The 24396-nt window shown below is 39.4% G+C and overlaps 1 pseudogene; it reads left to right on the forward strand.

Annotated features, from left to right (window-relative positions):
- LOC139450817 (uncharacterized) overlaps window positions 1–24396 on the forward strand; it is a 456581-nt pseudogene that overhangs the window by 14684 nt on the left and 417501 nt on the right.

Consider the following 24396-nt stretch of genomic DNA (forward strand, 5'->3'; position numbering starts at 1 on the left):
GTTGTAATTTCGGTCTCTGTTATCTGCCCTGGGCTGTCAAAGTTGACTACACAAAAAGCAGGTGGTAATAGAATGGTATCAGTGTTGCCTAAGAAGAAGTAGTATAGGTAATAGGGGTTCTGCCGCAACCCCACTGGAGCTGGATTTATATACCTATACTGCTACTACAGGTGGCATTTTTTATGCCAAAATGATTCAACGATTCAACGATAGTCATGAGTTGTATTAAACGAAACATCAATATTAATTAATAATGAAGAAAATTTACTATAGCCCACGAGGATATTGGAAAGGTGTAGGAGCAATAAAAAAATTAGCCACCGTGGCTAAGGTATCTAAAGATGTGGCCAAGGATTGGTTAAAGAAACAAGCGATGTGGCAAATATATTTACCAGCACTGCGTTATATACCGAGGAAGAAGTTTGATATTTCTACAACGAATGAAGTTCATCAGGCTGACCTCTTGTTTCTTCCCCACAATAAGGTAAAACGCAAAACGTATAAATACGCTTTAACAGTAGTGGATGTGGCTAGTCGATACAAAGAGGCAGAGCCATTAACCTCGAAAGATTCAACAGAAGTAGCTAATGCACTGAGTCGCATATATAAACGCGGACCACTAAAATGGCCTAAGCTATTTCAAGTAGATCCCGGTCGCGAGTTTATGGGATTGATAACTAAACTGTTAACAAAGGACAATGTCGAAATCGTCCGTGGTGAAAGAGAGGCCCACCGCAGTCAAGCTATCGTTGAAAGATTTAACAGGACATTAGCGGAACGTTTGTTTGGCTATCAGTATGAGATCAAAATGAAATCTGAGCTATTGAATGGGTGACACGATTATCAGCTGTTGTATCAGCCGTTGTATCAGTGCTGAAAAATGAAGTAACGAGATTAATAGGGAAGAAACCATCCGATGCGATTAAAATGAAATCCGTGACTTCCGAATCTTCAGCACCGAGGAGAGGCAAAGAACGAAAACTTCCGGATACAGTAAGGGTAAGATATTTATACCAGCCCGGTGAACTCGAAGGAGGCCTACGTCGCGCAACCGATCCCATATGGTCCCTTAAGACGTATAACATTAGTGGATTGGTTATGAAAGAAGGAGAGCCTATTCTTTATTATCTTCAAGATGGACCGGGTAGGGCATTTGTACGAGAAGATTTGTTCATAGTTCCCGACGGTACGGTATTACCACCATAACCATAAGCATAGGTAGTTACACCATCATTATCAATCCATCTCTTTGTATCTATGGGGGATAATGATGTCTTGTTCATTCTTAATCCATATATCCTATGATTGTAACTTCTTAAAGAGTTCATCTCGTGTTTGAACGTTCTACCGTTGAATAATGATTCTTTATACTGTTCGTGTTTGATATGCTTTTTTACCACATACTTCTTAACGCCCATGGCTTTTCTTATCTCTCCATTATCGGACTTCTTTATAGAATACATCTTAGGCCTTAATCCTACATACTCCGATATAGGGGTCCCAGCACATTCATCCTTCATCTTACCTAACACCTTTTTATTTACTACGCTGTGCAGTGGATTATCTTTAGGGTAATCGCTCGTGTCGTACATATCTATTTTTTCTGCCATATCTTTATACACATCCTCGGTTTGTATTTCCATCAACAAAGAATCTGTGTCGGTATATAACACCTCGCATCTATCGCCGTTTTGCTTCTTAAGTTCGTTGTAATAAAAGTCATACATTAAGTGTTTTGACAAGTCGAGAATACTCATACCGACGTACACCGGTCTGTTGAATTTTATATTACTCTTTTGCATATGCAACGCGGCTAAGTCGTTATCGAATATCTTGCTTCTGTTAAAAGCCGGACTGGCTATAAGTTTCCTGAGTCTTTCTTCCTCATTAGATCTGACTTATTTAACATCAACACGCTTCCGTAGATTCTCCATAGTTTTACCAAATACCGAGTTATTCATGAGCTTATACAGATTCTTTTCGAAATCGCTGGTAGCTATCTTTCCTAAATCTGTGTTCAACCTTATATAGGGCTCCATCCAAGGGCTTTGATGAAACTTTAGAACTCTGTGTATTTTCTTTAATTTCATACCTAACGATAGATACAACTGGAGATATCTGTAGTGAACTATATATTTTGTCTTATCCATCAAATTTGGTATGAGTTTTTCTACGTTGGCTAACCTTGTATTACCCATCAAGGAGCGTTGATATTCTGACATCCAATCTTTATTAACCATTAATCTTTCGGGAGCTAGCGGATAACTGTTATGATCTTTATGTAACGAACTTGGATATTCCAAGTCAACTTCAAGTATGTACCCGTTATTCGCATCATTCACATTAATATTATGGATATCATTCACTTCGATATCATTCTCATCGACCCACTCAAAACCACCAGTGGGTAAAGGTTGACTCATACCCATCCGTACAAATTGTTAGCGTCGAGATATAATATATGCGTGTCGGGTTTACTCGGATCGTATCCTTCCACTAATTTATTATTAGCCTTAGAATACCTTTTCGCTGCCATCGATATACCCCCTCTTAATCCTTTCTCAATAAACAAGTGCATATCGTAATCTGTGAGTAGTTTTAGTTCTACGCCGGTCTTCTTCAACAATGCATCCCACGATAGTCCGGGACTGGAATAGTACCATGCCGGATCCAAGCCGTATTGTTTTAAACATGTCTTTCTAAATATTTCGAATATAACGGCGAGTAACAGAACATCGTTTTTTAAATACAGATCGTGATAATCCCCTAAATTCTTACAACCTAATTTATCCCAGACCGTCAGAGCGTGTTCATAATTGGCATCTGTTATTTTAGATTCTGTTAAGTTACTATAGAATGATTCGAGGGGTGGTAATTCAGTTTCTTCGAATCTAGACCAATCATCCATATATTCGTAAGGATATACACCTTTTCTCAGCAACAAATGACGAGTTATCTTATCGGTATATTGATTTGTTATCGCAAAGTCATCGGGATTGTTCGCATTAGCTAAATTGTCCAGGGAAGATAACAGAAACTGTACGGAGTCTATGAATCTAAGCCCATTACTTTGCTTTATTCTAGATTTCCCATCCTTGTCCCTATAATGTATAGGTTTAGTCAACCAGAACGATATGTATTTTTCCATATTATGAGGAATGCACGTTAAACCGCCGTCGGTCTTTGAGATAGCTTGCATAATGAGATGTGAATCGTATCCCCTAAGGTTGTGAAACACAACGGGGATGGGTATTGTTTGAGAATTCATTTTTAGTTTCAAGTTACACTCGTTATGAGAGGCTCCCCGATAATTACCCCTGACGTGGCAAATTATTTTGCTTTTCCACCTTATCAATTTGTGATATTGGTGTAGGTTCTTCTATACCATCGAAGTTGAGTCCATCGTTTTGGGGATAGCTAGAAGGTCTATTTGCAATTTTAGAATCTACGGGGAACAATGCAGATCTTATCATCATTCTTAAACAGTCATCGGATTTATTTTTTACGTTAATTATGGCTTTTTTCTTCTTATATTACGGGGGTAAATCTATATAAGATCCACCTTTGAAGGGCATATAATTTGCTATATCTAAATATAACCTATCGATTCTATCCACACCCCAACCCGAACCTCTATTAGTCCAGCGTTCTAAAGTTTCCTGTATCCTCTGAATTGATGTATCTAATGATGCGTTTATAATATCGGATTCGGTTACAACTTCTTGATTGCTACGGAAATATGGTTCGGTATGTTCGGTGCTATCGTCTGTGTTACTTTTACTCAATAACATTTTAATCGTCAGCTGGTATTTTATACTATGTAAATCATCTAACTCCTTGTTAATTTTACTCCATATGATGGGCTTAATATCGTTAACATCCATGTTGGAATTAATATCCATCTTCCAACCTCTTAGATATTTACCAACGCCTGCGGATGTGGGTACAAATATTAATTCTTGTTGTTGTTGAATATTATCATCATCATTATTATCAATATCTAGTAAAGCGATCAATTCAGCTCTTCTCATTTGAGAATAACCTCTCAGCCCACTGTTTCTCGCTTGAGCTTTGAATTCTCTAACAGTCTGGGGTTTGTTGTATTCCAAACCTAGTAAGGTAATCAATTCAGCTTTTCTCATTCGAGAATATCCATGTAGACCACGTTGCTTTGCCATAGCCTTCAACTCTCTGACAAAAACCATTGTGGTTGAATGGTATATGCAAAATGAGTCAAATGTCTAATTGGTTGTTTTTCATATATTTAAATACGTATTCTCCCCAACCTATTCCTCTCATTGATGTAATCTTTCTTCCTAGCATAAATAATCTGGTTCCTGACCCTATCAGCACCGTGTTCCTTACATAAACAATAACGACCTTTGACCCCTATCCCGCATACAGAACACGTATAGTTTATGTTTCCGCGCCTGATGTAATAATTGTGTATACCACAGTAAATTTCAACACAGCGTCGGTTACATAGAGTCTTCTTACCCATGAGTGTAAATTTGCAATTATTCATGGTTTTTACATCTATCATATCATTTGTCTTAATGCAAATCACATCTACACTGGTGAGGCAGTCAGCCAACGCTATTTATAGATTAGCTAACTATGTCATGATTTATGCATAGCCACAGCTGTCACTATGGTTATTTATGAGTAGTCATATAGCTGAAAATCAATACAGCAGTCAATCCCATAATCACAAATGTGACCTCACGGTCTTTCTGAGTCTCTGACGGTGTATAAAACTGACTCATTATTGGTCTCGGTATTGGGTCGAGTTTTTTTCCCATAAACGAGGAAGTATTCGTGCATGGCAGATTCGACATCCTTAAACGTTTGAATTGAATGTCCTTCCTTAAGCAGTTTTTCATGAATAAAGTCTAATCTCTTCATTCTCTGCCGCGTATATTGTGACTGGGCTGCTTGGAGTTGTTCCATTGCTTCGTTATGTCGTTTACGCTCCTCTTCAACTTCTTTAGCGTTTGATTCCCTCATACTAGAAAATAAATAATTACTCCCCGAAAAAGCTAGAGCATTAACAATAGCTCCACCGACCATCATCGCAATTGTTGCCATATGTTTAATAATATAAAATATTCAAATGTTATATGAATATAATATATTCAAATGTTAAATTACTTCATTATGTCTTCCGGGATAAGCCCTTGTTTGATGAGCATATCCTTCATTGCCATAGCCAACCAATATGAAGAACGGACATACTAATATCAAAACTATTAAAATCTAGCTTGGGAGGTGTGGCTTTAGTAATCATTTTAGCCATACGAGCATAGCCAATGGCCAAGCCGGTGACCACCGCTGAATGATACGTTGCGTTTACCAACATTTTACCGTCTGTAACTGGAGTAGTCATGCTTCTTATAGCATTATATGGGGGGTAACCTCTAATTGAACTTGTTGTTGCATTGGGGGTGACGTTTTCTCTTCTCCGGTCTTATAAAAGAACCATACAGCCGCTATACCAGCAACTCCTACTAGTGCCCATGTTTTAATCGGATTAATATTTGAATTATTTATTAATTTCGCTTTGCGCGCCAGTCCTCCCTTCCTTCCTGCAGCTATTTTTGGGGGGTTCTTAGTAACTCTGAGTTGTTTTTGTGTTTGTGGTGGTTCCTCATTCACTAGTTGTTCCTCGTTCACATGTTGTTGCGTTTCCGCACTCTATTGTGCAGTTTCGTTCACAATTTGTTGAGTCTCCATTATTTATTTGAACTTCGTTCTTTATATTATTAAGTGGGCATGTATGTTTAAATTGATAATACCTAGCCGTTATTAAAGCTGTGGTGAACGGAGCTAAGAACATTTCGTATCTATGATAAAACTCACAGCTCACTGCGCTTATAGCGTGTTCGATGAATGGGTCTTTCTTGAGAGATTCGCATAAATACATGCGATGTTCTGCCGGGATAGGGAGAAACGTACTAGCTACGACTGTGTATAGATGTAACATAGCCGACCCTATCGTTTTAGTCATGGTAGCTCCCAGTCTAGACTCGTAATGCGCGTACAGTTTTTTTAATTTCTTCGTCGGTCATGTTATCAATTTTTTCGCTGATATAATTTTCTCCCAAATATTGGGAACATTTTCCACCGGCTACCAAAGCCGTGAGTCTTTCTTTATGTTGATCTGCATCAGATTCTTTGAGCATTTGTTCGATGAGTTCGTCGCATTCCATAATGTAATACCTAAGGAGATATTTAAGTCTAACATAATATAATATGACATATCCAATACAACCCGTAGCGCGTACTTAGTGGTGAGGTATTCACCCATCGATACACTCCCGAGAGACAGATCTTTCACGACCACGATAACTTCAGGGGAACGTTTTATAGAAGGAAGTTTTTTAATCTCATCCCACTGGTGATACGCTAGCATTCCTTGGCTATATAGTTGATTAGGAACGCACTCGATAGTCAATTCTACTTTTGTAATCTTGGGATTGTAGAACTTCTCGGTATTTCTTTTAAACGCATCGGAGGGGTCCTCGAACAACATTAAAATACCCTTCAACGACCTCGTGGGGACGTTTAGATTGATATTCCACATCGTATCTTTTCTGTCCCTCGTAATCTTTCGGTGTCGCAGCACGCGATCGTACAAAATGGTTAAACTTCCGGTATAATGGTTACAAATTTGTCTGGCTAATTTGGGATCCTTTATCATATCATCCTCCGGCAAGATATTGTCAATGGAATAGCTAGCATCTTCACCAGATCTGATTACTCTACCGTAGTCATTAAAAGTGAGTTCGTATTCTAACCTATCGCCTAGGGATGCTTGATAAAAGGGCATGTGGGAATCTAGTAATTCAAAGTCTAGGGGAACATAGAATCGGTTACATAATGCGTCGGCAAAGGCCTTATCTTTTTCGTGGGTACCATCACCATTTTCAGCGCCCACGCGCAGTCTCAATGTGTTCTTATTACAAATACCTTGGTACTGTAAGTTTTCCCGCTCTTTATCCATTCTCCAGAGATCCATGTAACAATAGTATACATCGCTATCGTCGATACTCAAAACTTCATTACCGCTAATTTTAATCGCGATTTTCTTAACGATAGCACGACCTATGTTCTGAACGGGCTCCCTGTTAACGTCGGAAGAAGTCAAACTAATCGTAAATGCTAGTCGGACAGTTCCGGGAACTAACACATCGTGTTCGCCAAGATTAGGAAAGCCAACCAGAAGCGGTCATTAGTTATAGTTACAGACTGACGAATTGCTTTGACCCCTAATGGATCTCAAAGTCTACGTTGTGGGTTTAACTTGCGTCCGTATTGCGAAGACATTGTTATATTGAAAACATGTACCCTATGTTTAATATAAAAATGACTGATTTTGATCTAGATACCTTTGATAACCAGAATCCAATCGAAGATACTGATGAAACCAGCTTTACGAATCTTAACGATGAACTTTTGAACCCAACCGTTGATGATTATTACGATACCTTTAAAGATACCCCTATTGGTCGTGACTATTCAAAGTTTGAGATAGATAGTAAAGGAATATTGCGACTGCGTGGCGCTCCGGATATTGATCTTATGCATTCTCGTACTCGTAAGCCCCTAGCCTTGTCTACGATAGCCAGTAAACACGGTATCAGCACTGTTCGTGATAAATTAGGTTTTGTGGACTACTCGCGGCTTTCTGCGAAGACTACTAAGGTTCTTAGGATTGTGCGGGAAGAACTCAGTAACACAGATAATTTGGAAGCTTCCTCGATGGTGGCCTCTGACGGACTCGGAGAAATCTTAGATACCTATTACGATAATTCCACGTTACAGGTACCATCCTCGGAGTTTAGTATTAGGGAATTACGAGGTCTTGACAAGGCAATGCGAACAATGCGGGGAGAACTCATGAATAATACAGCCAAGATATCCAAAATCAACAAGCATATAGCTTACGAGAAAACAAAACTTGAACAGGCAGGCGATGAGTTCAGTAGATGCCGCGTAGCGGAAAGATTGCTTAACTTAGAAGACGAAAGATCGTCCCGCCTCGAAGCAGCTTCCAGTAATAGAAAGGCACTTCGTTCGCAAATCAGTCGAATTCGAGAAACTATCGATCAAGTCCTCAACGATGACACTACACTGGCCGATAAAATTAAAACATTGTTCAGAGAGCAGGGAATAACAATTGCCAGTATTTTAACCACGATGGGATTTATTATATCGACTTTGACTCTCTCGTTAACCGGTGGCACAGGTTGTACAGGTGGTAGCGGATCACCGCCAAGTGATAAAAACGGTATAAAAGAGTGGATAAAAAAGCATTTAAAAGCATTAGGTTCAGCAATGGGAAAGCTCGCTGAGAAAGCCGCGGCCGCACTTCCCGATATAATAGGGAGTGTTGTTTCCTGGCTATTGAATTTATTAGCTAAGACCACCACTTGGCTTAGTCAAAACTTGTGGGCACTGATCGTAGCAATCGCAGGGCTGTTGTACGTATCCGCTCAGAACTATTTAACCAAATCAGTTCGCTAAGAACTATTTAACCAAATCAGTTGGCTAACCAAATCATGAGCAAACCAGCCGCGACTCCACCTAATACAAGCGCTGTTTTTTCATCGATATGTTGTTGATTTATAGCCGCAATATGCGGTGGTACTTGTGGTTGTGCGTCAGTAGATGGTTGAGCGATAGTTGGTGTTTGTGGCTTGACTATTCCCTTTTCACCTGTGATTGTTTGCATTATTAATTCGACATTCAGATCTGAATTTATACCTGTTTTTTGTTGATCGGAAGCAATAACAATTTTATTATTATAGCCTATCACTTGACCGATCTTAAGTTCCATATTACTCGGAGACATGTATAATCCCGGCGCATAAACAAAGTCCACTTTGGATTGAGCGTACTGTAATACATCTTGAAAACGCTGGTATGTCAACTGGTGAATTAATGGCGTCCTCCATGTTTGCGACAAACTGTTTTTGTGCATTGAAAGCTTCTTTAAGTATACATCTAATCTGATAGTACACGTGAAATAATATAACAGACTTATATAGTTTAAATCCTGGGGCATTAACAGATACACCACATCCCGTTGTGGCACACCATACGGCAAAGTTTAACTGATTCTGCCAAAATTGCATCAGATTGTGAAACCAATCGTGCACCATTTTATCGCTAGTTGCCGTGAAACTGTATTTTTCAAAGATATCGTGGAATTTAACTAAAACTTCAGCACCAGAGGCAGTTACAATAATCGATTGATTAGTAATGTAAGTTGATTTCATATTTAAGTTATGATATAGTATCATTGTATATTTAATATGTATGTTACACTCCCTGGAATAACAAATGGTCAGTCTATTCAACTGCTTCGTACTATCGATAACTCGGATGGACAACTCGAAGTCGCTATCTGTGACGTAACGTATTACCCGCTGTGGACCAATATAAGTGCTGCAAGAGGTAATAATGGGGTAAATTTATTAGGTGAACACTATGAAATTATTAGCGAATTTTTTATACCTGATGGGTATTACAGCGTATGCTCATTCAATGATGAATTTCTTAAGCCTAATGGAGCTAGTCTCACACAAAATGAGTCGAATGGGACAATGAAAATAGAAACTGGAGAAAATTTGTTATTTTTAACGGCGCCTTAGCAATTACACTTGGAATTACACCACTCCCCGAACATGTACAACTCAACATAACAATTCAAGGAGATACATTGCCCGATTTAGTTCCCTATAAAGAGTTGTGCATCAATCTTGATCAATTCAATACGACGGATAATATTCAACTAGAAAGTCCTTCAACTCTGCTCAGATCCTTTCCAGAAGGATAGAACGGAATCTTTCTCATCATTACAATATAAAAAATTAAAGCGGGGTATTATTTCAGACCTCAAAATTTCTGTATTAGATGTAAAACACCAACCTGTACATATAGGATACTTAAGTGTAACACTCCATATTATAAATAATGGTTGATGCATCAGGCCCTGGAACACTCAGACAATGTAATACAATTGCGCTTTCCGATCTCAGACACACAGAAGGATTCGGTAAACCCGGTACCAATGGTAAGTTATATGCTTTACACTTACACGATAATGTATACAAGCGGAAAGAAGTCACATTCACGGGTAATCTAGAAGATTTAAGCGATGTTGACGTTAGTAGACTCCTTAAAAACACTTCGTACAATATTACTCACAACGGTGAGAATAAATGGACTATGGTCGAAGCAAACATCGAGTGGCTATTGAATATTGTCATTACCCCACCTTATGTGATGATGGGTAAGGGACATAATTTAACTAAGATAATAAATAGTGGTATCATACTTGCGACCTATATCCCGTCAACAAGAAAAAATGTGTTAGTCTCTCCCCTGCCAGAAGACCCAGGTCATATGTTATATAGTCGTCCGACAGTCCAAAATGTTAGATTAAATTTGGTTGCTTAATTCGATGACATTCAAGTTAACTTGAGTGCAATACCTAATATTTCTACTCTTATTATTGAAGTCTTGTTCGGAGATGCACCGGTAGATGCCTTCGAAATATTACCAGGTCTATCGATTAAATGGCTCAAGAAACACGAGCGTCAACGTTGCAGTATTGCAGCAACCCTCGAGGGGGTCCAAATTATTAAAAGTGGTAGTATTTCTCTCACTAAGATATTCTTGCCGTATAATATACATTTGATAAGGTTGATGTATACTATCAAAACATTTAAGCAAGACCAATTAAAGACTATTATATATTCGAAATATACACTATGAGTTTATATCCAGCGCTCAATGAAGCAATTGAAAAGATGGAAACTGTTGATGGATTTCGATTACATCAAATAATCGACATAAAACATCGAATAGAGAAGGATAGGGAGTTGAGACTTGGATTGTATAAAAAGTATCGCAGAGCCGTGAATGCTCTGGACGGAGTTGTAGCAACTGGCATGGGACTCGGTGTAGCTGGTGTCGGTTTACTATCAACTATAATCGCCGCGCCTATTGTGCTCAACATGGAAATAGCCGCTGGAGTCTCGGGACTGGCAGGAATAGCGATAAAATTCATTTCTCATAGGTTGCAAAAGAAAGCATTAAAACATGATAATATTAGGATACTCGCCGAAGCAAAGTTGAACAGCATTGAGGATCATATTTCGACAGCAATGGTCGATTGTAAGATATCCAAGGATGAGTTTCGTTTAGTGCTGTCGGAACTCACCAAATACAACGAAATGAAGCAGGAGATTCGATCAAAATCTCATAAGACCAGTGGTATTAGCGAGGATGAGAAAAAAAAGTTCATAGAACAGGGGAGGCAACAAGCGCGTCAATTATTCCGTGCCAAAACCAAAGAACTGGTTGGAGATTAAAAATAGATTGCTTACTATTGTTTGATCACATTTAGACAAATGCTTACATAAATATATATAATAATGGAGATCGAAAAAACTATTAAATGGAGAGAATATACCACATAGTTTTTATTATATCAGTGATGTCAAACCAACCAAATACGGTTATCAGTTGTTTCTTATCAATTTACAAGAAGAGTGTAGGTATATAATCTGGTCTTCTTGTAAAATGAACAAAGAACTTAATAAAAATGTTGAATATCGCTTTATTGATAAAAATAATGAAGAATATTTTTATTACCATTTAGGCTCATCTAAAGCAATGATTGGCCCCAGGTATTGGTGAGCTAGAGCCAATTTAACTTATCCTCATGACTATCGTGGAATCGCATAATCATTTTGGCATAAAAAATTCCCCCTGTAGTAGTAGTATTGGTATATAAATCCAGCTCCAGTGGAGTTGCGACAGAACCCCTATTACCTATACTCCTGAAGAGTTTATTTTAATTACAGTTTAAGATGATGGTCAAAACCTGCGCCACCTGGTAACAAGTGCCGGGGTGGACGTACGCGCCGACTTTATCTATGATTACGTAATTTACTGTTCGCGTGAATGAGCTTGCCGAGGGGCAACCGTCATGGTCAACCAGTGGCTATAAAAACGAGAAATACTGGTCTAGCGACTTTCGAATTTTAGAATTTCCTAGTTTTAGTTTATTTTGTTAAAAATATAAAAAGTGTATTGAAATATATGCACTGTAACAATACCCCTGTGCGTCGTGGAGCTTTTGTCCTCAAAAGTCCCCAAAAAGGATTAAAATGAAGCGAATATACATAGATAATCAAAATACAATGATACAATAGATTACGTTGGACATGAGAAAATGTGTGCATGAAGATAGTTGGATAAGTTGAAAACATAAGGCACACTATTTCCATTACAAAGATTCTGGAACATACCTACTGTACATATTAAACTACAAGAAAAATGACAATTTGAAGTAATGAACAATCATTTCTGTGAAAAGGAAACCGGTTAACAAGAACATACATAATATGAGGAAAGGTTGTTGTGTGATGAGGGAGTTTTTAGCGTTCCCCAACAATTTGCCCTTACACTGTCAAACATTTCACATCTAGGTCATGCTACGTCTATGATTCCAAAGTATCCGTGGTGAACTCTTAGGATATAGGTGGCAAAGGGGTGCTTAAAGAGTTTGTGAATGTGCAGAAGGCGGTTGGATATGCAAATAGGAAGGACACAGAGTTAGTGGAAGAATTGGAAACGTGGCACACTCAAGTCTTGGAGAAGACAGTTGAGATTTTGAGACAAGGATGAGGAATGCTGCCCAAGGAACAGTCAAGATTCCTAACAGAATGGAGGCATTGTAGTCCGTTAAGGTGGTGATGACAGTTGACAGATGTAGTTGACGTGTACGTATCTTTGTTAGGAATTGGAGGCAAAGCAAGTTCACTCAGGACAGGAGGCACGAATATCAGCCGAACTCAAGGATAGTGGCTCTCCATGATGGACCAAAGACAAACAGAAACCAAAGAACAAGTCAGATGGGATGACCATTGATGCAGGAAAGTTGTGGCCACAACAGTTCAATGCGTAGCACTTATAGAACACAAGGCAATTTGATTACTTGTAGGGGGTGGTCAGAGCTCATCTACCTTGACAAATGATGACTTGTTGCCAGGAGGATTAGCATGGAAGGTCACAACCTATGATTTTGCAAAATATCTGTGTTTCCGTTTCCGTCTGTGACCAGATGCTGTTCTAAATGTATTGTAATCACTTATCATTTCCGCACTAAGGTTGGAGGCAGGTTTCCAGGTGCGTTGGGGGTAACCTTCCCATTCAATTAGGTAAATGAGTTACTCCTGACTTCTTTTTAGCTTTTAGTATGCGTTTTACAGCATAAAGTTGATCATCTGGTTGGGCAGATGATGTGGGACTCTGTGGAATATTGTCAGAGTTATCAGACGAGTGAGGTAGCATAATGGGATGCTCAGCGGACACGTGCTGTGTTGTGGTAGGATTGTCTGGATGGGAGGATGTTGACTGAGTTGGAGTTGATTGATGCTGTCCTGTTTGTAAGGCTTCTCTACGAGGATTGTCGGGCTGGGAGGACGTCGACTGAGTTGGTGTTGCTAGATGCTGAGCTGGTTGTGCAGGTTGTCTTCGAGGGGTTGGAGGTGTATAAGTTTTAAGTCTGTTGGCATGAATGAAGGATTTATGTTCTTTGTTTGTGTTAGTGTTCAGTAGTTTGAATGTATGGTTTAGACCGATGCGAATGATTCTGTAAGGTCCTATCCATTTCTTTGACAATTTGGGAGAAAGGCCAGTTTTGACAGTTGGATCAGTCATGAGAACCTGATCACCAACTGCAAATGAAGGTTCCTTGGCTCTGATATCCTGAAGATTCTTGCTTTTATCCTGAGCAGCAGACATGTTGTCCTTTGCAAGGGATTTTGCCACATTCAGATTTTTCAAGATATCTTGAAGATGACCCTGTGTATCTTTGCCGAGGTTAGATTTAGGCAGCAAGGTTGTGTCAAAAGGAAGATTCATTTCCTTTCCAAACAGAAGGTAGTGTGGTGAATACCCTGTAGATTGACAAGGTACATTGCACATGGCCATCATAACACATGGAATGAGTTTGGCCCAATTGGTCTGATCAGGGTCAGCATATGTTCGGAGAGCCTGCTCTATGACACTGTTCCTCCTTTCACACATCCCATTAGTCTGGGGGTGGTAGGACGAAGTGTAGTAGTGCTTGATATCGAGGAGGTCTCAGAGAGCATTTACTAGCTTGGAAGTGAACTGCCTACCTCTATCAGTAAGAAGTGTACGGGGAGCACCAAACCGTGAGAAGACCTCAGTGAACAGGATTGATACAACGTCAGAGGCTTCTTGACTGCGCATAGGGAAACCTTCTGTCCAGCGTGAGAAGGAATCAACTGCAAGGAGAACATACTTATAACCTTCCTTAGTCTCAGGCAATGGCCCGAGGATATCAACATGGAGACGAGAGAATGTTTCCTCAATAGGCATGGGCACCATTGGTGCTGGCTTGGCATTTGTCCTTCTTTTGGAGCGTTGGCAGTCATCACAGGACTTGACATAATTCTCAATATCCTGGTATAAGCCTGGCCAGTAATACTTTGTGAGTATTGTCTAATGAGTGGCATCTCGTCCAAAGTGGCAACCACCAGCTTTGGAATCATGGTAGGCAAAAAGAAGCTCTTTGCGACAGCAGACAGGGACAGCTAGCTGTGTTACCATAGGAGGGCGATTGTTTTTCTGACCTCTATGCTTTGCATGATAGAAGTGGTACAGAATACCATCACGTATGTCATACTCTTGAGCAAGGCCAGTTAGACCCTTGACTTGAACATCTGTATAGGTGGAAGGAATTTCACCTTTTTCAATGTAGTCCATGATTGGACGAAGGTCAGGAGATTTAAGTTGCTTTTCTGCCAAGTCTTGATCATCAAGATCAGTTCCTATAGCAAAGACCATAGGGCCTGAAGGAAGATCGGGAGGACCCGACTTGTAGACAAAGTCTACAGATATAGAGGATGTTATGTCATCTCTACCGATATCTTCTGATGGAGACACTGTGTGAGTCAAGAGTGCCATTGTCAATGTTTGTATGCTTTGGAAAGTTGTTTTGTTGGGATGAGCATGATTTGGTTGAAGACCTCAGTTGGCTGTAGGGACGAGACATGAATGGTAGTTTGGTGTGGACACTGTTGTTGGAGGATTTTGTAGCAGTGGTGGCCGACTTGTTTGTCTTCTTGTCAGTAGGTGGCATGGGACTTGGATGAGCACGGCTGGCTGGTTTGTGAGATTAGGCTGTTGAGGGTGTAGACCTCATATTGCCTGCTTTTGAATAAGCATATTGGCGAGTGGATGAAGTCGAAGGTGTAGACCTCTTGTTGGCTGAGTGAGAATTAGCATGTTGGAGAGAAGAGGCAGTCGAGGGTGTAGGCCTCCTGTTGCCTTTTTGGGTGATCCCAATACGCTGTCAGGCCTCGGTTTGGGGAATTAGCTATTGGGAGCTAGCCTTGAAACAAGAGAGAAGAGAGCTGTGAGGTCCTTAGGGTTTATTCAAGCAAGTGTGCTGAGGACCAACACCCAAGGAGTTATATACCCCCACAGCTCTACTCGTATCACATTAACAATTACTTTGAAGTTGTAATTTCGGTCTCTGTTATCTGCCCTGGGCGGTCAAAGTTGACTACACAAAGAGCAGCCAGTAATAGAATGGTATCAGTGTTGCCTAAGAAGAGTTTATTTTAATTACAGTTTAAGATGATGGTCAAAACCTGCGCCACCTGGTAACAAAACATTTATCAAGAGAACAAGGGCCGGGGCGGACGTACGCGCCGACTTAATCTATGATTACGTAATTTACTGTTCGCTTGAATGAGCTTGCCGAGGGGCAACCGTCATGGTCGACCAGTGGCGATAAAAACGAGAAGTACTGGTCTAGCGACTTTCGAATTTTAGAATTTCCTAGTTTAAGTTTATTTTGTTAAAAATATAAAAAGTGTATTGAAATATATGCACTGTAACAGTACCTTCTCAGGGGGACACACTTGTTTTGAATATAGTTGTGAGGGAGAGGTTTAGGCAACCTGGCACACATGAATATTAATTATATCATTGTACCTCCACGAGATGAAGCGCGTTCATGTGTGAGAAATGTAATATAGATATTTATCATATAATGGGTAGGTTTCTCGGCAGGATAAAGCCACCGGATAATACGATATCCGTTGGGGTCATATGCGGATTAAGATGCAAATATCAAAGGTCAAGTAGGGACTACTTTCGCTGTTTATAATCAAACATGGCGTCGCCCTCGTCATTCGGCGATTGAGTCAGAATTAACCATCGGGAATCCGGATGAATTTAAGGGATAATTGCTATCGTTATCAAAAGAACAGTCTAACATACTGAAAATCAGTGTCTAACTGTGATGTAGCTGAGGCATTATATAAGTTTTGGCAACTTTGAAGATATAAATTTCGAAACAATTTTGCGAGGGCACGAGGCCTAGCCAAGCAGGCTCAGTAGCCATATCTGTTCTTGTAGACCTCTGCGGCTTGAAAACGTTTCCACAAATTAAAATAGTTGGATTTGGCCGAAATATGTTTGAATTGTTACCTTGTTTCGTTTTGTCGCTGAGTGTACATCTGACTAGACTTCTTAATATGACAGGACAGACCGACTGTCAACAACGCCTGACAGTGGCCGTGACGTCTCATAGACTAGGGTTAGAGTAGCTTCCCTTTCAGAAAGGGCAGTTACTCTAGCAGACAGACCGATGGGTTGCCGCTGTCTGACTGACACATCACTTTCCATGTGACGTAATAACATTAATGCGCGCATTCCAGGAAAACTCGCAATGTTTCGATAATATTTTGAGAGGGGGAAAGCGATTTTGAAGCACAGAATTAAAGACTGACATTATATGATAAAGAGGTTATGACGCTTGTGTGTTTGGGGATGGTAAATATCCTGCATTAGGAATAAACACTATGTATTTAGCTCGCCAAGGCTCGCTAAATACAATGTTTATTCCTAATGCAGGATATTTACCATCCCCTAACACACTCGCGTGATAACCCCTCTCTCTCTCTCTCTCTCTCTCTCTCTCTCTCTCTCTCTATATATATATATATATAGCAGGCCTCTCTCTCTCTCTCTCTCTCTCTCTCTCTCTCTATATATATATATATAGCAGGCCTCTCTCTCTCTCTCTCTCTCTCTCTCTCTCTCTGTATATATATAGCAGGCCGAACGAGAGTTGCTGGCGTGTTGGAATAATGTCCAATTTGGATTTGGTAGTGAGCTGAATAAATAATGTAGCTTAGGAATAATTAACGATTTTAAAATCGTGTTTCTGCCAAGGGGAGTAAGGTTGCGGGCTGACCAAATGGACATTAACCGTTCAAATATTCTAATCTTTTCTTTATAATTTGTTACTATCATATCATCAAGATCCTGGGTAAATGTAATTCCTAGAAGGTCAAAGTCACTTTGGTCCCAATTGAGATTAGGTTCGGGGAATAATTTCATTTTTGAGCGTTTTTTTTTATCCAATCCATATGAGACGCGTTTTTTCAATGTTAACTTTTAGACCTGAAAATCTGTCAAAGACGTATAATACATTAAACACAGCAAAGAGACATTGTTCGGAACCGTCTAAAATACACGTTGTATCGTCTGCAAACTGATTGATTGGAAATTCTACATTGTCTATTGTTACCCCTTTGATATTTTTTTTATCATTATGGCAAGAATCTCTGCACAGAGAATAAATATGTATGGAGAGAGTGGATCACCCTGACGACATCCCCTTTGTATATTAAACATAGGCGAACCATAACCATTTACAAGTACACTGGATTCTATCCCGTTATATAATGTAATGAACCACGAACGTATTGATCGTCCAAAAATGAAAAAGCTAGTGTTTTATCTATGAGGGACCAGTCAACTGTATCGAATGCCTTTTCAAAGCCGATAAGTAGCAGTAGTCCAGGAATTTGGTGTGATTCTGTTTATTCCATAAGGTCATAAATTAATCTCGTTATCTCACCGATCAACCTACCAGACATAAAGCCTTTTTGGTCGTCGCTAATTAATATATGGAGCACAAATTTAATTCTTTTGGAGATAGCAAGTGAAACTATTTTGTAAAAACTGATAAAAGTGAGATAGGTCACCAGTTTTTTAAGTGAGGTGTTAATCTGGGATCCCCCTAGGATTTTTGCGGATTTTTCGAATTTGATTGGTTTGCCTTTAATGGAGCGACTGAGTAACGGCACCTTTCCCCTTTATTTGCGTTTGAATAGAACTCAAACAGTTTTTTCACTTGAAAGAGTGAACGCCAATTTATTTCGCCATTGATTTACTCCGTCCTGGGCTGACTGGAGTGTTTTCGGATTTGTGAAATAGCTTTGTGTTTTACCCATATTGCTCACTCATCAGCGAATTTAGAAGTTTGGGTAGGAGAGTTGACATGATCAAATAGGTCATTGATCATGATGTTAAACAGGGGTGGGCTTATAATGCTGCCTTGTGGCGTGTCATTGTCTTGTGCACAGGATCGGATTGATTGTTCCCTATTTTAACTGACAGCGACCTGTCTTGCAGGAAGCTGTCTAGTTTGCCATGTTCCCTTCTTCTCCATTTTGTGCTAGTTTTGTGAGGCCATACCATTTTGAAGGCTTTGTTTTAGTCCAGAAATACTGCGGCTGGGTACTGTCTGTTTCATTGAGCCTTTTTAAATTTCATTTTCCAGCCTCAGTATGTGATCTATACATGAGTGTCCCTTCCTGAAGCCGCTTTGATCAGGTGGCCAGTTTCAAGGTGATGCATGAATCTTTCTGTACCCATAGCTCCCATAGCTTGTACATGTTTGAAGTAAGTGAGATCGGTCACTTGGAGTTTCGTAGGGCTTAATCTTTCCCTTGCTTTTGAAGCAGGATAACTGCAGCATGTTTCCATGCTTTTGAGACTTTTCCTTTGGACAATAACTCTCAGTGAGTAGGCTCTTAATTGCTAGGAAGGTTTTTTTTAATATCTCATAACTGGTTGAGTCAAGACCAGGTGCAGTGCCTTTTCTATGTTCTATTGCATTATCAAATTCTGTCACAGTAACGGGTATATTGTATACCAGCTGCTTGCTTTGCGTCTGTTTTCATATTTTAGGCATATTGTTTTCCTGTTTGAATTCTTTTCTGCATTTTTTGTTGCTGCTGACAATTGAGAAGTGATTGTCTAGAATATTGGTCTTCTTCTTCGACTGTATGGTCGTTGTTTAAAGTATATGCTTACCCCTGATTGCGTGAATTTTGCTCCAGACTGTTTTTTTTTCATTTAGAAACAAAATGGTATCTTGGTTCAAAATTTCAAGAGCTTTCGACTACTGGCTCATGAGGTAGGATTTGAACAAAAAACGCCAGAATTATCTCCTACGTAGGACTTCCTATCTCCTACGTAGGAGATACTAAGTCCTACGTAGGAGATAGTGATTCTAGGCTGTACTAAGTCCTACGTAGGAGATAGTGATTCTAGGCCATACTAAGTCCTACGTATGAGATAGTAAGTCCTACGTATGAGATACTAAGTCCTACGTAGAAGATACTAAGTCCTACGTAGGAGATACTTATACAAAAAAAAATCCACCGTGGCCCTTAACGCTTCCGTACTTTATCATTATCATAACTTCATCTAACTGTAGGCGAAATTCAAAACAGTATGGGTCAGACAAACCAACAAGTATAACCGGAGCATGTTTCCACGATTATAGGATTCTGGAAATCCTGAGGACCCAGCTCTTCTGGCACAAAGAGGAACATTGAAAACACTACAAGTGTACTGGAATTATTCATAATTCAATAACATAATAGTAAATTTACAAATATGACAAAACATAATACCTTAAATTGTTACTGTGACTAAAACTTATATCTGAACATAAGAGTATACTTACTGAGCACCAAAGCTGCTATAGTTAGCAGACTGTTGACTGTCGTACTGGTGTGTCTGTGATCACGTAGTCGTTGTTTGTTATATGGGGCCATGCAACATGATTGACATATTCCATACAGCCTGAGATTTTTAGGTTAGGAGGTTATTGAATGGATCGGGAGGCCAGGAGCTCGGTTTGTTTGTGTGTTGCTTAACACCGCACTCAACAACAGCAACAATAGTACTTTGTCTTTTTTTGGTGTGTTTTATCTGGTGTTTCATGGGCTGAAACTATCATGGAAAACACGAGGACAATGCACGTGCACGATGGCACGTCGTTTGGACTGTAAGTGTCACAGACGAACTGAATACTTACCATGTTGGTTAAACATGGTTTTTCAACAATTTGTATATTTCATATACGTTTCCAACGCAATAAATTAGAGTCGATTTTCCATGATGTATAGTTTCATTTTGTTGTTGAGTATATATGATGGCGGCGGTGAAGCTTGGGGACTTGGTTGATAGCGTACAACCGAAGTAGAAAAACTGCGGCGTTACCACATCGATGGGTATCAACATGATTTAGCTACTCTTATCAAAGGGTGTTGACGTCGACGTCATTGGCATGAAAACAAAACCACGAAGACTTGAACTTCTATAAAATCCTATATGCTTTAATTGATTAAAGAGTTTTAACTTTCATAATTAAGTAATTGTTTGAGAACACCTCGAAAACAGTATCAGTTAGCATGCCACTTATTGATATATACAAACATTTGTGTTCTGGGTAGTTAAGGTAGGTCAAGGTGAACTATTTCTTTCAAATCGTGCAATATAACACAAAGTCCTTTGAAACGTCTTTCTCTTGTATAACATTTGGATCAACAGTCTATAGGATTGTCATTGTTCCTCTATCACGTCACCACTGAATGTTTAATGCAGAAAAGTGTGTTGTACAAATATTTCCGTTCGTACATTTTCCGAAATTGTCTATTAATTCAATATCTGCGTTAACCCTTTCCATAGTCATATGAAATCTCCGCAAAAAGTCTATTTGTCTCTGGAATAGTGACGGTAATCAGACAAAGGCTAAAATGTGAGTGAATCCACCAGTAGCACCCGTCACAAACAAAGGCAAGGCAACAATACCTATGAATAACGTAATTATTCACGAATATACATGCATTGAGCGACATCTGACGTCCGAGCTCCATCCCTAAAATAACGGACCCGTGAAGATCCGATAGGGCTTCAGCAACCCATGCTTGCCGTAAAAGGCGACTATGCTTGTCGTAAAAGGCGACTAACGGGATCGGGTGGTCAGGCTCGCTGACTTGGTTGATGCATGTCATCGTATCCCAATTGCGTGGATCGATGTTTAAGATGTAAATCACTGGATTGTCTGGTCCAGACTCGATTATTTACAGACCGCCGTCATATAGCTGGAATATTGCTCAGTGCGGCGTAAAACAACAAACCAAACCCTACAATCACTAGTTCAGAACTCATAACCAGCTTATTACCAACACTCAAAGGCCTATATATATTTGTTTATTTGGTCTTTAAGTCCGCAATCAGAACTACCCCAAGCCTCCTCTTGCGACAACAATCATGGGTTGCTGAAAAAACAATTCTAACCCTGATCTTTACGGGTCTCTATGTATGTGTCATAGTAATGGTTCTGTTTTACAAGCCCCCCTTAATATTCAATACTTCCATTGTTTCTCTGTGATCTCATAACGTATTTTGTACCAACTCTGGAAAGAAATATTGCCTTTTATAAAACAAAAAAACGAGTTGTACATAAAAAAATTGTTAGTCTCATCCAGGTAATATGACAAAACTCCCACCATCTGAATATTTCAAAACACAATATGATATAAGATTTTAAAGTACTCCTGCTAGCATAAGTTTCATCCAGTCAGGCATACGCCAAAGTACACTCGAGGTGAACTGAGGTGAAATAGGGTTTAACATTCGCGGTCAAAATTTCGTACACTCGAAAAAACTCGTTCTTTTATGAAATATGTGTTAGGATTATGTCTAATGTCTAATAATTCCTAGACTGGCTAGGCACAGTCTTGTAAAAACCGATGTCAGCTAGTCTGCCTGTACGGACACGATGACGTCATCGAGTCTGAACCAACGTAACTTGCCGCACAAGTCACAACTGTCCCTGACTTTGCTTTGCGTTACCACTCGAGGTCACAACATAGATCAGATAATGTTATTCAAAATATTTCATCGAAATGATCAATTACGTTTACATTTCTGTTAGTAGTAGAGTGTACTGGAAAATCAGTGGATAAATCACGTCAGCACTTCATATTCAAATCATTTCAGTGAAAGCAATTGAGCTATTTTGTTGTAAAACCTAATCCAAACCAAGATTTGTGAAAATTATGAACTTATATAAGCAACTTTATAACTCTGAGGAACGTATTTATTGAAAATTGTTTGTTGAAAGAAACGTTTATACCATCACAGATATGCTACCAGGCAATATCAGTACTTTTAAAGTACTACTAGTAACTAGGCGTTATAGAACATGTGACTCTGATACAGTAGATACATTGTACCTTATCGAGACTGCATTGATTTGTTCAAGTTCGTGGCATGACACGTGTCCATGTGTATATTTCTTATAATTACACTATTACCGGGTACAAGTATATAAAAGCTGCTAAAAAAATAAAATATTCATTGAGAGAATGTTTCCGCATGTCAACATACATCTTCACCTTCTTTATTACTTAAACTGCAAATACTCTTTTCCCACGTGCCTCGACCTCATGAAAACATAATAAGAGCTGAGAGATATTGGATATTGCTTGGTACTTATATAATATGATATATATCTAATATTGCTCAGATTTGTCATATGTTGAAAAATGCATATTAACATATGCATGTGTTAACATATTAACATTGCCCATTACAGCCTGTATGTAAAATGTAGCGTTTTTTTACCACTTCTTCTGTCGCCACCAACTTGCCATTATCATATCACTTCGATTCGGTTAAGGTAACAATGGTCTCTTATGTTGTCTTCCCTGTTGTGTGCTCTGTTAGCCCACCCCTGTACCGGGTAGGCGTCACACACAGGCACGTGGGTATACCTGTGTTCATGCTGACGTTCACAGGCCTCATGAAAATCCCATTCAAACACCAATAGCAACACGCATGTACCAGCAAGGCAGTCATTTGTATCAACCGCAAATGTAAGGTAACAATGGTCTCTTATGTGGTGTTTACTGTTGGGCTTTAGTTCAATACAAGTAGCTGATTTGTTCAATAGATACTGAAACTTATGCTTTTCGGGAATACACTACATTTCAAAAGTCACTTCCCCTGTATCGCCAAACTATTTCGCTATACGTTCGCGATAGTGCCGTGAAAGTATCGCGAAAGTGACTCGAAAGTGGCGCGATAATACAGCGAAAGTGGCTAGAAAATGCCGCAAAGTTTCGCGTAAGTGGCGCAAAAGTGCCGTGATAGTGCCGTGAAAGTGGCGCGATAGTGCCGTGAAAGTGCCGCGATAGTGCCGCAAAAGTCGGTAATAGTGCCGAGAAAGTGGTACACTGCATGTGCACTTCAGAAATGCTGTCGTGCGTTACTTCCCCATGTATGTCGGATGTATGTTCAATCTAACCTGGAGCTATATAAGCATGTTGCTCGTGTTATATTTAAAGAGGTGTAGGTGGTAGGTCCATTAACAGCATAAAGCTTTACATGGATACAAAATTATGTTCTTAAAACTATTTTTTCCGCAAGGATGCATGACCTATTCTATATTAATCAATAAGAAATTAATGGACAAATGTTTATATTCCCTGATGTGTGTAACTCATTTGTATAAGTTATCAATAGTCTTCGGAATTAGGAGTAGTGTATGAGAACGCAATTCCCAGTGGTGCCTGAATACACTTTTTTTTTCTAGATTCACCCCAATTTTGGTCCTCAGTTCATCTGATTCATACACAATAAGGACTTGCGTTCGTCCGTAAATGCCTGAAATGCTGAGTGTTAACAGCGGCCATCACAGTCTCTGTTTAGCATTTAGCATTCAGGATTAAATATATGAAAATACATTTCGCTTTGATGTGCTTATGAAAACGGAATAACTTTCCTCAAAACGAAGTAGAAACCAGGTGATACACGGATGATACATACATGTAAGGAAGAGAATTTATGGATGGTAACTTTATTATGAGGAACACAATGTTTCGAAGTAATATTTACTCTTTCATCAGGTGAAGGAGTAAGTATACACTCCAAAACATTGTGTTCCCCAAATTAAAGATGTCTTCCTTATGTGTTGAACTTGTAAATGATTTTCAAAGACATGATCCATAGACGGTTTTAAAATGATAGGTCAAATACTGTGTTGTTTATCTGTTCCACATAGTGGTAAGTTGTAAAATGAGTTTCTGCTCGTTAATCAGACAAACTACTGCTACACTTGGTTTGTGCAAAAGTTGATGCACGTATACACATGTCGAGTGTCTCAGATACGCGGGGTCTACTTATTTA

Source organism: Haliotis cracherodii, unplaced genomic scaffold (assembly GCF_022045235.1).
Source record: "Haliotis cracherodii isolate W230 unplaced genomic scaffold, xgHalCrac1.p SCAF_8, whole genome shotgun sequence".
Classification (NCBI taxonomy): domain Eukaryota; kingdom Metazoa; phylum Mollusca; class Gastropoda; order Lepetellida; family Haliotidae; genus Haliotis; species Haliotis cracherodii.